Genomic DNA, 16485 nt, shown 5'->3' on the forward strand with positions numbered 1-16485 from the left:
GGTATTTGTTAAGTGCTTACTATGTGCCAAGCATTGTTCTAAGCACCACGATAGATACAAGGTAATCAGGTTGTCCCATGTGGGATCCCATTTTACAGATGAAATAACTGAGGCACAGAGAAGTTAAGTGGCTTGCCCAAGGTCAAATAGCAGAAAAGTGGCAGAGCTGAGATTAGAACCCATGTCCTCTGACTCCCAAGCCCGTGCTCTTTCCGTTAAGCCATGCTGCTTCTCTGTTAGAGCCAAAAGCATATCCAAAGCAAGTCTTTTCTACATCAACCCAGTTCATCTAACCCAGTATTCCTTCTCCAACAATAGTGGTATTTGTTAAGCGCTTACTATGTGTCAGGCACTGTATTAAGCGCAGGGGTGAATACAAGTAAATCGGGTTGGACACAGTCCCTGTCCATCGTAGGGCTCACAGTCTCAATCCCCATTTTACAGTTGAGGGAACTGAGGAACAGAGAAGTTAAGTGACTTGCCCAAAGTCACACGGCAGACAAGTGGCAGAGGAGGGATTAGAACCCATAACCTTCTGACTCCCAGGCCCGTGCTCTATCTACTGTGCCATGCTGCTTCATGCTGTAGTAATAATGCTGGTATTTGTTAAGCGCTTACTATGTACCGAGCACTGTTCTAAGCGCTGGGGTAGATACAGGGTAATCAGGTTGACCCATGTGAGACTCACAGTTAATCCCCATTTTACAGATGAGGTAACTGAGGCACAGAGAAGTGAAGTGACTTGCCCACAGTCACACAGCTGACAAGTGGCAGAGCTGGGATTCGAACCCATGACCTCTGACTCCCCAGCCTGGGCTCTTTCCACTGAGTCACACTGCTTCTCTGTAGTGCCAGGATGATACAAACATAAGGCATTTCCTGGGTCTAGAAAAAGTGATCCTGTTCACCCCAGTCCTCTACTGAAAGAGAATAGATATGTGGACTTGAAAATAAACAATTATGTATATAAAGATTGAACTTTCCCTCAAACTGTTTATGGGTCCCCTTCAGCAAAGAAATGAGGGCTGGACATTCTTCCAAGAGAAATCTTCCCTTCAACTCTAAAGGAAAGAACATCATTTCTGAAGTTACACTGGAGTTCAAGTTCTTGGAGGGAGATTTTTTTAGTCAATTAGCAGTAGGATAAAATATTTCCTAATTCCCAGTTTTGCTGCAGAAGTTTTTGGCAGTTTTAGTGCCCAGTTTCTGTTTCCCCTTTGAACAGGAAGGCACTAGATATGCACTCTGCTGGTCCCAGAGAAGAAATGAACTACATTAATAATAGTAATAATAATTACATTTGTTAAATAATGTTGGCATTTGTTAAGCACTTACTATGTGCAGAGCACTGTTCTAAGCGCTGGGGTAGACACAGGGGAATCAGGTTGTCCCACGTGGGGCTCACAGTCTTAATCCCCATTTTACAGGTGAGGTTACTGAGGCACAGAGAAGTAAGTGACTTGCCCACAGTCACACAGCTGACAAGTGTCATCACCCCTTTTATTAACACGACTATATTGTATCATACTGTATCATGTTGCTATATTAGCACTACTGTATTGTATCATACTGTATCATGTTGTTATATTACCGATTTCGTTTGTTACTGTTTATTGTTGTCAGTGCTGCCACCCACCTCTCTGGCCTCGCCATGTCCCTCCTCACCCCCTCCCCCCTCCCGCCCCTTCCTATCCTCCCCTTCCCCTTCCCCTCTCTCGCTCAGCTCTTTCCCGCTCTCTCCTCTGCCTCCTCCCTCCCTCCCCTCCCCCGCCCTAGAACCCCACTTTACCAGCGCTACCCCTCTCCCCCCTCCCCCTACTCTTCCCCCCACCAAACCCCCTCTTCACCCCCTCCCCCCTTCTCTCTTCCCCACCCATGCCCCATCCCAGTCCTCTTGTCCCACCGCCACCCCTCATCCCCCTCTCCCCGCCACCTCCTTCCCATCCAAACCCTCCCCTCCCCCCGCCCTTCCCCCCCTCCTCCCCTTGCACCCACAGCTACTTTCAAGTGTGGCCTCTGGAACCCCCGCTCTATTACAGGCAAGCTACCTTTCATCCATGACCTTTTCCTCTCCCGCTCTCTCCTCCTCCTCGCCCTTTCAGAAACGTGGCTCTCTCCCGAAGACACGGTCTCCGCCGCCGCTCTCTCCAGTGGAGGCCTCTCCTTCTCCCACTCCCCCAGACTCACCGGTAAGGGAGGAGGCGTCGGCTTCCTCCTCTCGCCCCATTGCCGCTTCCTCACTATCCCTCCTCCCCCCTCCCTCTCCTTGCCCTCCTTCGAAGCCCATATCATTCGCCTCTACCACCCACTCCAGTCACTTGTCGCCGTCATCTACCGCCCTCCCGGTCCCACCTCCGACTTCTTCAACCACCTTGACCCCTTTCTCACCTTCCTTCTCTCCTTCTCTCTGCCCACTCTGATCCTTGGAGACTTCAACATCCATACGGATGTACCCGACGACTCCTCTGCCGCCCGCCTGCTATCCCTCCTCGACTCTGCCGACCTCCTCCTCCACCATACCGCGCCCACTCACTGACTCGGTCACGCCCTCGATCTCGTCATCTCCTACTGCTGCACTATCTCCTCCCTCACCAACTCTGAAATCTCTCTCTCTGACCATAACCTTCTCACCTGCCTCATCTCTCACACTCCCTCCCCCTGCAAATCTTCGCTACTGCCCCACAGAGACCTCCGCTCTCTCGATCCCATCCGTCTTTCCAATAGCATCTCTCCTCACCTTGCCGCCCTGTCCTCTCTTCCCACTCTCGACGATCAGGTCTCCACTCTCAACTCCACCCTCTCTACTCATCTCGACTCTCTCGCCCCCCTTTCCCTCCGCCGCTCTCGCTCCACTAACCCACAGCCCTGGATCACCTCCTCCGTCCGCCGCCTACGTTCCTATGCTCGAGCTGCTGAGCGCTGCTGGCGAAAGTCCAAGCACCAAGCCGACCTCACACACTTCAAATTTATCCTTTCCTGCCTTAACTCTGCCCTCTCCTCCGCCAGGCAAAGCTTCTTCTCCTCCCTCATCGACACCCATGCCCGTCACCCCCGCCGATTGTTCCAGACCTTTAACTCTCTCCTTAGGCCCCCTGTTCCACCCTCTCCCCCATCTCTCACCCCCAATGATCTGGCCACCTATTTCCTCACGAAAATCAACACGATCAGGTCTGAGCTCCCCAAAGTCACCCCTCCGCCTCTCCCCTCCCCCCCACCAACCCCCTCCCCTACTTTCCCATCCTTCCCTGCAGTATCCTCAGAGGAGATCTCCTCCCCTCCTCGCAAGTGCCACCCCCTCCACCTGCGCCTCGGACCCCATTCCCTCTCACCTTCTTAAAACCATTGCCCCTGCCCTCCTACCTTCCTTAACTTCTATTTTTAACCACTCAATCTCCAAGGGCTCCTTCCCCTCTGCCTTCAAACATGCCCACGTCTCCCCCATCCTAAAAAAACCCGCTCTTGACCCCACTTCCCCCTCCAGTTATCGTCCTATCTCCCTACTACCCTTCCTTTCCAAAATCCTAGAACGAGTCGTCTACAATCGATGCTTAGAATTCCTTAACTCCCATTCTCTCCTAGACCCCCTCCAATCTGGCTTCCGTCCCCTCCACTCTACCGAGACTGCTCTCTCTAAGGTCACCCATGACCTCCTTCTTGCCAAATCCAATGGCTCCTACTCCATTCTGATCCTCCTTGACCTCTCTGCTGCCTTTGACACTGTCGACCATCCCCTCCTCCTCCATACCTTATCTCACCTTGGCTTCACGGACTCTGTCCTCTCCTGGTTCTCCTCTTACCTCTCTGGCCGATCATTCTCGGTCTCCTTCGCTGGAGCCTCCTCCCCCTCCCATCCTTTAACTGTTGGAGTTCCTCAAGGGTCAGTTCTTGGCCCTCTTCTGTTCTCCATTTACACTCACTCCCTCGGTGAACTCATTCGCTCTCACGGCTTTGACTACCATCTCTACGCAGATGACACGCAGATCTACATCTCCGCCCCTGTCCTCTCCCCCTCCCTTCAGGCTCGCATCTCCTCCTGCCTCCAGGACGTCTCCACCTGGATGTCGGCCCGCCACCTAAAACTCAACATGAGCAAGACTGAGCTCCTCATCTTCCCTCCCAAACCCGGTCCTCTCCCAGACTTCTCTATCACCGTCGATGGCACGACCATCCTTCCCGTCTCTCGGGCCCGCAATCTCGGTGTCATCCTTGACTCGTCCCTCTCGTTCACCCCACACATCCTATCCGTTACCAAGACCTGCCGGTTTCACCTCTACAATATCGCCAAGATCCGCCCTTTCCTCTCTACCCAAACGGCTACCTTACTATTCCGGGCTCTCATTATATCCCGGCTAGACTACTGTGTCAGCCTTCTCTCTGACCTCCCTTCCTCCTCTCTCACCCCGCTCCGGTCTATTCTTCACTCCGCTGCCCGGCTCATCTTCCTGCAGAAACGATCTGGGCATGTCACTCCCCTTCTTAAACAACTCCAGTGGTTGCCTATCGACCTCCGCTCCAAACAAAAACTCCTCACTCTAGGCTTCAAGGCTCTCCATCACCTTGCCCCTTCCTACCTCTCCTCCCTTCTCTCTTTCTACCGCCCACCCCGCACGCTCCGCTCCTCTGCCGCCCGCCTCCTCACCGTCCCTCGGTCTCGCCTATCCCGCCGTCGACCCCTGGGTCACCTCCTCCCGCGGTCCTGGAATGCCCTCCCTCCTCACCTCCGCCAAACTGATTCTCTTTCCCTCTTCAAAACCCTACTTAAAAATCACCTCCTCCAAAAGGCGTTCCCAGACTGAGCTCCTCTTCCCCCTCTACTCCCTCTGCCATCCCCCCTTTACCTCTCCGCAGCTAAAGCCTCATTTTCCCCTTTTCCCTCTGCTCCTCCACCTCTCCCTTCCCATCCCCACAGCACTGTACTCATCCGCTCAACTGTATATATTTTCGTTACCCTATTTATTTTGTTAATGAATTGTACATCGCCTTGATTCTATTTAGTTGCCATTGTTTTTATGAGATGTTCTTCCCCTTGACGCTGTTTATTGCCATTGTTCTTGTCTGTCCGTCTCCCCCGATTAGACTGTAAGCCCGTCAAACGGCAGGGACTGTCTCTATCTGTTGCCGACTTGTTCATCCCAAGCGCTTAGTACAGTGCTCTGCACATAGTAAGCGCTCAATAAATACTATTGAATGAATGAAAGTGGCAGAGGCGTGGTTCGAACCCACGACCTCTGACTCCAAAGCCCGTGCTCTTTCCACTGAGCCACGCTGTGCTAAGATCTGGGGTAGACACAAGACAATCAGGTCAGGCACAGGCCCTGGCCCACATAGGGCTCATAGTCTAAATGAGAAGGCGAATAGGTGTTTTATCCCATTTTACAAATGACACATAGAGAAGTGAAGTGACTCACCCATCAGGCAAGTGGCAGAGCTGGGATTAAAACCCATGTTTACTGACTCCCCAACCCTGTGATTTTTCCACTAGGTCATGCACTGTCTTCTCTTGCCTGACCTCTTAACTTCCCTCCTACCTCCACCTCCCATCACCATCTGGGTGTCTTCCATTCATTCATTCACTCATTCAATAGTATTTATTGAGCGCTTACTATGTGCAGAGCACTGTACTAAGCACTTGGAATGTATCCAGCCAGGCTAGTGCCTGGCTGGAGAGGTAGACTACTTTCACAGACTGCTCCCTCTCTCTGAAGGTAGGTTTTCTCAACAGGGTCAATTGCACAGTGGTTGAGGTCCTAGGTGCCAAACAACAGGAGAGTGGCAAGGCCATTGCTTTCCCCCTTCAGCTTATTGAAAAGGACTCCAGACTTGCTTATCACAGATCTCGAACAAAATCTGAGAGCTTCCAAGCAATATTGAAAAGACTCAGAAACAGGTTCTTCTGAATTAGGAAATATTTTATCCTACTTCCAGTGGACTCAAAAACATTGAATGCAACTAGAAGAGGATTCTCCAGACACTTCTGGACCAGTTTGGGCATGAAAGCTTGTCATCACCAGCCACACACAACAGCTGGGGCAACTCACTGCTATCTGTTACCATAGCTACACATCCCTGGTCACAGCTTCCTAACTGGGGAGACAACAGCCCTGGTGGGCAATTAAGGTCACCTACCCTTCTGGCCAGAGGGAGAAATACAGTTGAAAATGGAAGATAGCAGCAGATGAAAAGAAGGAGCTAAGTTCCCCCTCCTTGTCTCTATCTCTCCCCACTTTCCATCTCTTTGTTTTCCTTCCTTCTATTTCATGTTTTCCTCTCCCTTTTCAATCTCCCCATTAATTTCCCCTTTTCTTCTTTCCCTTCCCCCTCCCCCTTTTCTCTCTTCTCTCTCTTTCTCTACCCCCACCCACTTTTCTAAACCTGGCTCCTGTTGGACTGTGTCCATCCTGATTATCTTATCTCTACTCCAGAGCTTAAGTACTGTGTTTGGCACATCGCTTAACCAGGACTAGAACTGTTGATTAAGCCCCACTCCCTAGAAGCTGCACTTCCACCTCAGCTAAGATAACCAAATTTCTGGTCACCTCTGCCTCAGCCTAAATTGAAGGCCCACTATAAAGCAGCACCACAACTGTGCAAGGAGGATTGAGGTGAAGAAAGATCTTTGCCCCATTGTGAGGGCACTTAAGGGAGCTTTTATATGCCTTTCAATAGCCTACTTCCCAGAGACTAGGGATAATCAAGTTGATTTTGTTTAGTCAGTTCATTAGCTATTTATTAAATGAGAGTGCTATACCTCTCTTGATCAGGGCTATGCCAAAGATATGGAAAAGGTGACCTTTGCTTCAGGCTAATTATCTTGGTGGTAGGCTCTGGTTTGTGGTCTGGGTGAGGAGCCTTTTAAACAAATGCAGGTATCTGAAGGGTGGCTAAGCAAAACAGTCTTGTCATGGGCTCCGTGATATGTAGACACAGCTCTGCTCCTGTATTGTCCAATTATGCAGTATGCTTGGGAGTCAGACCTTTAGAAATATCATCTATATGCAAAGGGAATTGAGGCAGATGTCTAATAAAATGTGAGCTCTACTGTGTACCTTGGACCCTTCTAAAACTTGAGTCGTGTTTGTTGAAGGTATTTTCTGAATATGTAAGAGTTGAGGTACATTTTAAAGGATGAAAACACTGGGAGAACGTTTTAAGAGCATTAGTGTTTAGAGGCTCACCCTATATTCTCCTAAAACAGTATTTCCCTCAGCGGATGGTGAATACCTGGATTCAAAATCAAAGGGGCAAGGTTCAAGAGGGGTTTGGATCAATTGAAGGATGAACAGTCCATAATAGGTTACTAGAGGGAAAGAGTTTGATGGATGGATGGATGGATTGATTTATTGATTGAAAAGTTAGGGGTGTTAGATGGCCCATCCCTAACCATGGATGCTGCAAGAGGACAACCATATCACTGTTCCTCCAAGCATACTGCTGCCAATGTCATGAGGCAGATGAGCTCAAAACTGGACGATCCATCCTAACACTGGACAAATCACCACCCTACAGAAAATGCACCAGGTGACAGAACAGCATATGCATAAGCTAAGAAAACATAAGTCTAGAAGTCAGTCTCCAGTGTGAGGAAAATAAACCAGAAATCAAAATATGGGGCCTGGCTCACCTTCTTGCTGTTTGACCTGAATGGGGTGGCCAACTCTATAATAAACATTCCTATATTCAGCTGGTCTGCCCTGTGAACAGTACCAATGCAGCATTGGACATAAACATGATTTTAAACCCCAAACCACCCTCCTATGGCTCGGGAGTGATGCCTGCATTTACAGTGACTCGGGTGGGGAACACGATGTCTCTTAAAGCAAGTTGGCAGGTGGGGTGAGGGTAGCTTGGAAAAACTCTCTAGGTTCAGGAAAATTCAGCTTGAATCGAGCTGATTTTGGCAAAAAAATGGCATCCATATATTGTCATCACATTACAACACAGGACAGCATAGCATATATGTAGTCAGAAGCAGTCTGGGATCCATTGTATTTGAGAGATGTTGTGAACTCCACTGGGCCTGAAACTGGCCTTGAGACTTTTTTTTCCTTAATGATACTTTTCAAGTGTTTACTATGTGCCAAGCACTTTACTAAGTGCCGGAGTAGATGCAATCAGGTTGTATTCAGTTTTTACCCCACAGATTGCCCCTTTTTGTCTGACAAAATGCACAGGAAGTGAGTTCAGAACCTCTGATCATGGGGAAAGGCATCCAGAGAGCAAATGTCTAAGCAAGGAAAAGAGAAGTGGAGGAAGGTGATGCTTTTAAAAAGGTTCCCTTACCTGATCACCACCAAAGAGCTGTCCAGGGCTCCTCATCTCTCTTCAGCAATGGTCTTCTGGAGCAGAAATATAAAGGCATCTTACCCCCACCCCCAATCCCACCCCTAGGTTTCTCAGCCAGGAGGTTGATCATTTTGGGGTGGCCACAGTCCCTGTCCCACATGGGGCTCACAGTCTTAATCCTCATTTTATAGATGAGGGAACTAAGGCCCAAAGAAGTGAAGTGACTTGCCCAAGGTCACACAGCAGCCTAGTGGCAGAGCCGGGATTAGAACCCATGACCTTCTGACTCCCACACTAGTGCTCTATCCACTATGCCATGTCTGTGAGCCCTATACAGGCCATGGATTATGTCCAACCTGATTAGCTTGTATCTACCCCCGCGCTTAGTACAGTGCCTGGTACATAATAAGTGCTTCATAAATACCATTAAAAAAATACACCATCAGGATCAAATTCCACCACAACACTGAATTGCAGTTGTTTTTGATGTGGATTCTGTTTCCGATTGCTGAGCTATTTCTTTTCTTCATTTTTTAGGACTTTGTTCATGCTTAAGTATATTTTACTCCTGGAAGCTAATTTGCTAATTGTGTGTGGAATCACTATGTGTGAGTGTGTGTGTGTGTGTTCACACCTGCATGCACAAGCATGAATACATTACATTGAAGTCAGCAATTTTACTCTTGTATAAAACATTTGCAATAGCAGATCCTGGAGGACTCTTTAAAAATAACAGTCATTTCATTTGTACATTTGAAAAAGAGAGTGAAAAATATTACAAACATCTGTATTTTCTCCAGGGAAACATAGATTATGGGTTGCAGTGATGTGGGCTGGAATGCATTTTAAGCTGGCGGAATCAGCAGTCCCTTGCCAGGAACGTTTTTCATTTTCCTTTTGCTTGTATTGTTCCATCCAGCATTGGCAGGGGCCAACCTTATTATACTTCCTTCTCAGTGCTGCTGGTTCCAGTTCTGGCATTTGTTGCTCTTGTTCTACTTGTTTCCCTCCTTCTGACGTCATTTTAGTGAGATCAGGAGAAAAATAAAAAAGTGAAATTGGAAGCTGGAGCAGGTAGGATTCATATCAAATGAAATGATGGCCAAAGGAGCCAAATCTATTGCTGAGAATGAAATGGTATCCAAATCTAAGGGTTTGTTTCCTAAGCACACACATATCCAGTTGTTGCTTAATTGGCCTGGCAGAGTATTTTATTATTTGCAATAGGACAATGCTCTTTGTGTTATAATTCCCTGAAATTCCACCATTGTATGCCAAAGCTCAGCTCTAAGTGAGCTGGAGACATTTGAATTATTAAAAAAAAAAAACACTGTTCAAATCACATTTAAGGTCTATCTACTTTTCTCAAAACTGAAAAACAGCAAAAGTTCAGATCCAAGTGAAAGCAAATTACCATCTGTAATTTAATTATCTTGGGCTTCATCCCTCTGCCAACCTACCCCTCTGTCAAATACCATGGAGCGTCTTTAAATAATTTTCAAAAGGTTTGCTTTTTTGACATATTTTAAATAGAAGAGGGTGGGAGTTGTTCAACGGATCATCAGTGGGACTCTCAAAAATCATCACTAATAATAATAATAGAAGTATTTGTTAAGCACTTACTACGTGCCAAGAACTTTACTTCCAGATGATTGCTATCCCCTTCTTCAAAGCCTTATTAAAATCACATTTTCTCCAAGAGGCCTTCCCTGAATAAACCCTCATTTCCCCTACTCCCTCTCCCTTCTGCTTCACCCTTGCATTTGGATTTGTATCCTTGTACCCCTGGTACCCCTCCCTCAGCCCCCTGCAGCACTTATGTACATATCCGTAATTCATTCTCATATCTGTCTCCCACTGTGAGCTTCCTGTGGGCAGGGAACATGTCTACCAACTCTGGTATATTGTACTTTTCCAAGCACTTAGTACAGTGGTCTGCACATAATAAGCACTCAATAAATATGATTGTTCGATTGATAGCACTGAGCAGTCAGGCAAATACAAGGCAATCAAGCCAGATACCAGCCCTATCCCACCCCCAGCTCACAGTCTAAAGGGGCAGAACAGGTATTTAATCTCCATTTTACAAATGAGGCACAGAGAAGTTCTGCACATGGTAAGCGCTCAATAAATATGAATTGATCAACTGAATGATTGCTCAAGTTCACACAACAAGCAAGTGGCAGAGCCAGGATTAGAACTCAGGTCCCCTGACTCTCAAACCTGTGCTCGTTCCACTAGGTCACACTCTTTCTCCTTTTCTTGCTAACTGTGAATAAAGGTAAAGGGCAGGATTGGCTGAGGTAGTAGGCTTCAAAATGCTTGGGATAGGTTGGCTGAGTGTCAAGCCATGTGAAGATATGACCTGAATGGTGAAAGGTGATTTTGTGTTGCTACAAAATAAATGCCCTGCTCCTGGGCAGCATATTCCCCAGTAGTAACTGCAGGGGCTGGGAGGCTGGGAGATTCGGGTAACTCAGCCCACACCTCTATTCATCAGGGTTGTATGGGGTATCTCTGAAAAAAACTTACTGCTCAACCAGCTTGGCTTTGTGCTGGGGTGTGAATCCTCCAAATGATAGGACTAGCTCACCAAGGACAATCAATAAGCGCTTATTGAGTGCTTTCTGTGTGCAGAACACTATACTAAGTGCTTGGGAGAGTACAATACACCAGAACTGATAGACACATTCTCTGACCACAGGAGCTTGCAAGCCTAGAGGGGGAGACAGACATTAATATAAATAAATAATTTATGCATGTGTACATATTCATTCATTCATTCAATAGTATTTATTGAGCGCTTACTATGTGCAGAGCACTGTACTAAGCGCTTGGAATGAACAAGTTGGAAACAGATAGAGACAGTCCCTGCCGTTTGACGGGCTTACAGTCTAATCGGGGGAGATGGACAGACAAGAACAATGGCAATAAATAGAGTCAAGGGGAAGAATATCTCGTAAAAACAATGGCAACTAAATAGAATCAAGGCGATGTACATTTCATTAACAAAATTGATAGGGTAATGAATATATACAGTTGAGCAGACGAGTACAGTGCTGAGGGGATGGGAAGGGAGAGGAGGAGGAGCAGAGGGAAATGGGGGGAAAAGAGGGTTAAGCTGCGGAGAGGTGAAGGGGGGGTGGTAGAGGGAGTAGAGGGAGAAGAGGAGCTCAGTCTGGGAACGCCTCTTGGAGGAGGTGAGTTTTAAGTAGGGTTTTGAAGAGGGGAAGAGAATCAGTTTGGCGGAGGTGAGGAGGGAGGGCGTTCCAGGACCGCGGGAGGACGTGACCCAGGGGTCGACGGCGGGATAGGCAAGACTGAGGGACGGTGACGAGGTGGGCGGCAGAGGAGCGGAGCGTGCGGGGTGGGCGGTAGAAAGAGAGAAGGGAGGAGAGGTAGGAAGGGGCAAGGTGATGGAGAGCCTTGAAGCCTAGAGTGAGGAGTTTTTGTTTGGAGCGGAGGTTGATAGGCAACCACTGGAGTTGTTTAAGAAGGGGAGTGACATGCCCAGATCGTTTCTGCAGGAAGATGAGCTGGGCAGCGGAGTGAAGAATAGACTGGAGCGGGGCGAGAGAGGAGGAAGGGAGGTCAGAGAGAAGGCTGACACAGTAGTCTAGCCGGGATATAACGAGAGCCCGTAGCAGTAAGGTAGCCGTTTGGGTGGAGAGGAAAGGGCGGATCTTGGCGATATTGTAAAGGTGAAACCGGCAGGTCTTGGTAACGGATAGGATGTGTGGGGTGAACGAGAGGGACGAGTCAAGGATGACACCGAGATTGAGGGCCCGAGAGACGGGAAGGATGGTCGTGCCATCCACGGTGATAGGGAAGTCTGGGAGAGGACCGGGTTTGGGAGGGAAGATGAGGAGCTCAGTCTTGCTCATGTTGAGTTTTAGGTGGCGGGCCGACATCCAGGTGGAGACATCCCGGAGGCAGGAGGAGATGCGAGCCTGAAGGGAGGGGGAGAGAACAGGGGCGGAGATGTAGATCTGCGTGTCATCTGCGTAGAGATGGTAGTCAAAGCCGTGAGAGCGAATGAGTTCACCGAGGGAGTGAGTGTAAATGGAGAACAGAAGAGGGCCAAGAACTGACCCTTGAGGAACTCCAACAGTTAAAGGATGGGAGGGGGAGGAGGCGCCAGCGAAGGAGACCGAGAATGACCGACCAGAGAGGTAAGAGGAGAACCAGGAGAGGACGGAGTCCGTGAAGCCAAGGTGAGATAAGGTATGGAGGAGGAGGGGATGGTCGACAGTGTCAAAGGCAGCAGAGAGGTCAAGGAGGATTAGAACGGAGTAGGAGTAGGGGCCATTGGATTTGGCAAGAAGGAGGTCATGGGTGACCTTAGAGAGAGCAGTCTCGGTAGAGTGGAGGGGATGGAACCCAGATTGGAGGGGGTCTAGGAGAGAATGGGAGTTAAGGAATTCTAAGCATCGATTGTAGACGACTCGTTCTAGGATTTTGGAAAGGAAGGGTAGTAGGGAGATAGGGCGATAACTGGAGGGGGAAGTGGGGTCAAGAGCGGGTTTTTTTAGGATGGGGGAGACGTGGGCATGTTTGAAGGCAGAGGGGAAGGAGCCATTGGAGATTGAGTGGTTAAAAATAGAAGTTAAGGAAGGGAGGATGGCAGGGGCGATGGTTTTAATAAGGTGAGAGGGAATGGGGTCCGAGGCGCAGGTGGAGGGGGTGGCACTTGCGAGGAGGGAGGAGATCTCCTCTGAGGATACTGCAGGGAAGGATGGGAAAGTAGGGGAGAGGGTTGGTGGGGGGGAGGGGAGAGGCAGAGGGGTGACTTTGGGGAGCTCAGACCTGATTGTGTTGATTTTCGTGAGGAAATAGGTGGCCAGATCATTGGGGGTGAGAGATGGGGGAGGGGGAGGAACAGGGGGCCTAAGGAGAGAGTTAAAGGTCCGGAACAATCGGTGGGGGTGACGGGCATGGGTGTCGATGAGGGAGGAGAAGAAGTTTTGCCTGGCGGAGGAGAGGGCAGAGTTAAGGCAGGGAAGGATAAATTTGAAGTGTGTGAGGTCGGCTTGGTGCTTGGACTTTCGCCAGTAGCGCTCAGCAGCTCGAGCATAGGAGCGTAGGAGGCAGACAGAGGAGGTGATCCAGGGCTGTGGGTTTGTGGAGCGAGAGCGGCGGAGGGAAAGGGGGGCGAGAGAGTCGAGATGAGTAGAGAGGGTGGAGTTGAGAGCGGAGACCTGATCGTCGAGAGTGGGAAGTGAGGACAGGGCAGCAAGGTGAGGAGAGATGCTTTTGGAAAGACGGATGGGATCGAGAGAGCGGAGGTCTCTATGGGGCAGTAGCGAAGATTTGCAGGGGGAGGGAGTGTGAGAGATGAGGCAGGTGAGAAGGTTATGGTCAGAGAGAGGGATTTCAGAGTTGGTGAGGGAGGAGATAGTGCAGCGGTAGGAGATGACGAGATCGAGGGTGTGACCGAGTCGGTGAGTGGGCGCGGTATGGTGGAGGAGGAGGTCGGCAGAGTCGAGGAGGGATAGCAGGCGGGCGGCAGAGGAGTCATTGGGTACATCCATATGGATGTTGAAGTCTCCGAGGATCAGAGTGGGCAGAGAGAAGGAGAGAAGGAAGGTGAGAAAGGGGTCAAGGTGGTTGAAGAAGTCGGAGGTGGGACCGGGAGGGCGGTAGATGACAGCAACAAGTATCTGGAGGGGGTGGTAGAGGCGAATGACATGGGCTTCGAAGGAGGGAAAGGAGAGGGAGGGGGGAGGAGGGATAGTGAGGAAGCGGCAACGGGGCGAGAGGAGGAAGCCGACGCCTCCTCCCTTACCGGTGAGTCTGGGGGAGTGGGAGAAGGAGAGGCCTCCGCTGGAGAGAGCAGCGGCGGAGACCATGTCTTCGGGAGAGAGCCACGTTTCTGAAAGGGCGAGGAGGAGGAGAGAGCGGGAGAGGAAAAGGTCATGGACGAAAGGTAGCTTACCTGTAATAGAGCGGGGGTTCCAGAGGCCACACTTGAAAGTAGCTGTGGGTGCAAGGAGGGGAGGGGGGAAAGGGCGGGGGGAGAGGAGGGTTTGGATGGGAAGGAGGTGGTGGGGCCCTGGACGGGGAGAGGGCGATGAGGGGTAGCGGTGGGGCAGGAGGACTGGGATGGGGCGGGGGGGGGAGAGAGAAGGGGGGGAGGGGGTGAGGAGGGGGTTTGGTGGGGGGTAGAGTAGGGGGAGGGGGGAGAGGGGTAGCGCTGGTAAAGTGGGGTTCTAGGGCGGGGGAGGGGAGGGAGGGAGGAGGCAGAGGAGAGAGCGGGAAAGAGCTGAGCGAGAGAGGGGAAGGGGAAGGGGAGGATAGGAAGGGGCGGCAGGGAGGAGGGGGCAAGGAGAGACATGGCGAGGCCAGAGAGGTGGGTGGCAGCACTGACAACAATAAACAGTAACAAACGAAATCGGTAATATGCTGTGGGTCTGAGGGTGGGGTGAATAAGGTACAGATAATAAAGATAATTATGGTATTTGCTAAACGCTGAAGCCAAGCACTGTTCTAAGCACTGGGGTAGATACAAAGTAATCAGGTTGGACCCAGTCCTTGTCCCACATAGGGGACAGTCTTGATGCCCATTTTACTGATGAGGTAACTGAGGCACAGAGAGGTTAAGTGACTTGCCCGAGGTCACAGAGCAGACAAGTGGCTGAGCAGAGATTAGAACACATGTCCTCTGACTCCCAAGCCTGGGCTCTTGCCACTACGCCATGCTGCTTCTCAGTGTAAATGCAGATCTTGGAATGGAGCCAAATTACAAGTAGTGAAGTAGTAACTCAATTCCAATGATCTGGGCTTCCATAGAAAATGGACAACAATGGGTTAATAATAATAATAATAATTGTTATTATTAATATGGTTCTTGTTGAACACCTACTATGTGCCAAGCACTGTTCTAAGCACTGGAGTAGAGACAAATTAATCAGGTTGGACATAGTCCCTGTCTCACATGGTGCTCACACTCTTAATCCCCAATTTACAGATGGGGTAAATAAGGCCCGGAGAAGTTAAGTGACTTACCCAAGGTCAAACAGCAGACATGTGGCTGCATCAGAATTAGAACCCAGGTCCTTTTGACTCCCAGGACCATGATCGATCCACTAAGCCACATTACTTCAGGTTACTTGAGAAGATTCTGTGTGGAGAGCTGAAATGGGACAACTGCTAGCAGGATGAGCAGGAGAAAACAAAACCTGAAGCACAGTGTAAAGCAAAACGTTGTAGAGTTGTATTCCAAGCACTTAGTACAGTGTTCTGCACATAGTAAGCGCTCAATAAATACTATTGAATGAATGAATGACTGCTAGAAAACTATAATGACAGATGATAATCCCTCTTTTTATGAAGCAATCAGATGGAGAACTGTTCGGCACAGTTGGGAGTGTATTTCCTGATCATATTTGGGTAATTTGGGCCCTAATGAATGAGGCCTCTGAGGAACCTGGAATAAATCTGGTCTCCAGAGGGTTGACGCAAACCTGAAACAGAGCACTGTGCCAGGCTCAATCTGGTTCCAAAGGGTGAGAAATAGTAATTGCCCAGAGGTGACGAGAGACATATAGTCTATCAGGGCAATAGGCACGCAGTGGTATTTGGGAGGATGGCTGCCTAGGAGGACTTGAGATTAGGTGAGATGGGAATTTGTTCAAGTCCCTCATTAGTCAGTCAACAAAACCCACTGTGTGTGGAGAACACCATAGGAGCAAAGCAAAGAGGAAAAGGAGCTTCTCCATTAGATTGCAAGCTCTTTAATGACAGAGATGGTGTCTTTTGCTTCTGCTGTATCCTCCTAAGCACTTAGTATAGTGCTCTGCACACAATAAGTGCCCTGCAAATAATATTGATTGATTGACTCTCTCCTCTGCAGGAAGGAAAATGGGCAGTTGGGAATCTACAGATGGTTGGTTCCCATGACTGTGCATGGGTAGAAGAATTTTGTACTTCAGAGCAGAGAAGGACTTTCTTGGCTTTTACACAGCCAAGACTGGTGTAATGTCACTGTAAATCACATCTAGACAAATGGAACTATAGTCCAATGAGTTTCACTCCTGTATCTGGTAAATTAATAGACCTTTTAATTAAATTTGAGATCAGTGAGGACTTAGAAAAACACAACCTTTTGAGGGAAAGACTTCATGGTCTTTCTATAGAGTGTAAGCTCACTATGGGCAGGGAACCTGTCTACCAACTCTGTTGGTATAGTGCTCTGCACACAGT

At 49.2% G+C, this 16485-nt stretch overlaps 1 long non-coding RNA gene across 1 annotated transcript; it reads right to left on the reverse strand.

The window, feature by feature from the left end:
* Window positions 1-8940: 8940 nt before the first annotated feature.
* Window positions 8941-15471, reverse strand: LOC120638069. Its single transcript, XR_005659538.1, has 2 exons — window positions 15289-15471; window positions 8941-9296 (listed from the first exon to the last, which is right to left on the reverse strand). It is a non-coding gene; the product is annotated as an uncharacterized LOC120638069 (long non-coding RNA).
* Between the last annotated feature and the right edge of the window lie 1014 nt (window positions 15472-16485).

Source organism: Ornithorhynchus anatinus, chromosome X1 (assembly GCF_004115215.2).
Source record: "Ornithorhynchus anatinus isolate Pmale09 chromosome X1, mOrnAna1.pri.v4, whole genome shotgun sequence".
Taxonomy (NCBI): domain Eukaryota; kingdom Metazoa; phylum Chordata; class Mammalia; order Monotremata; family Ornithorhynchidae; genus Ornithorhynchus; species Ornithorhynchus anatinus.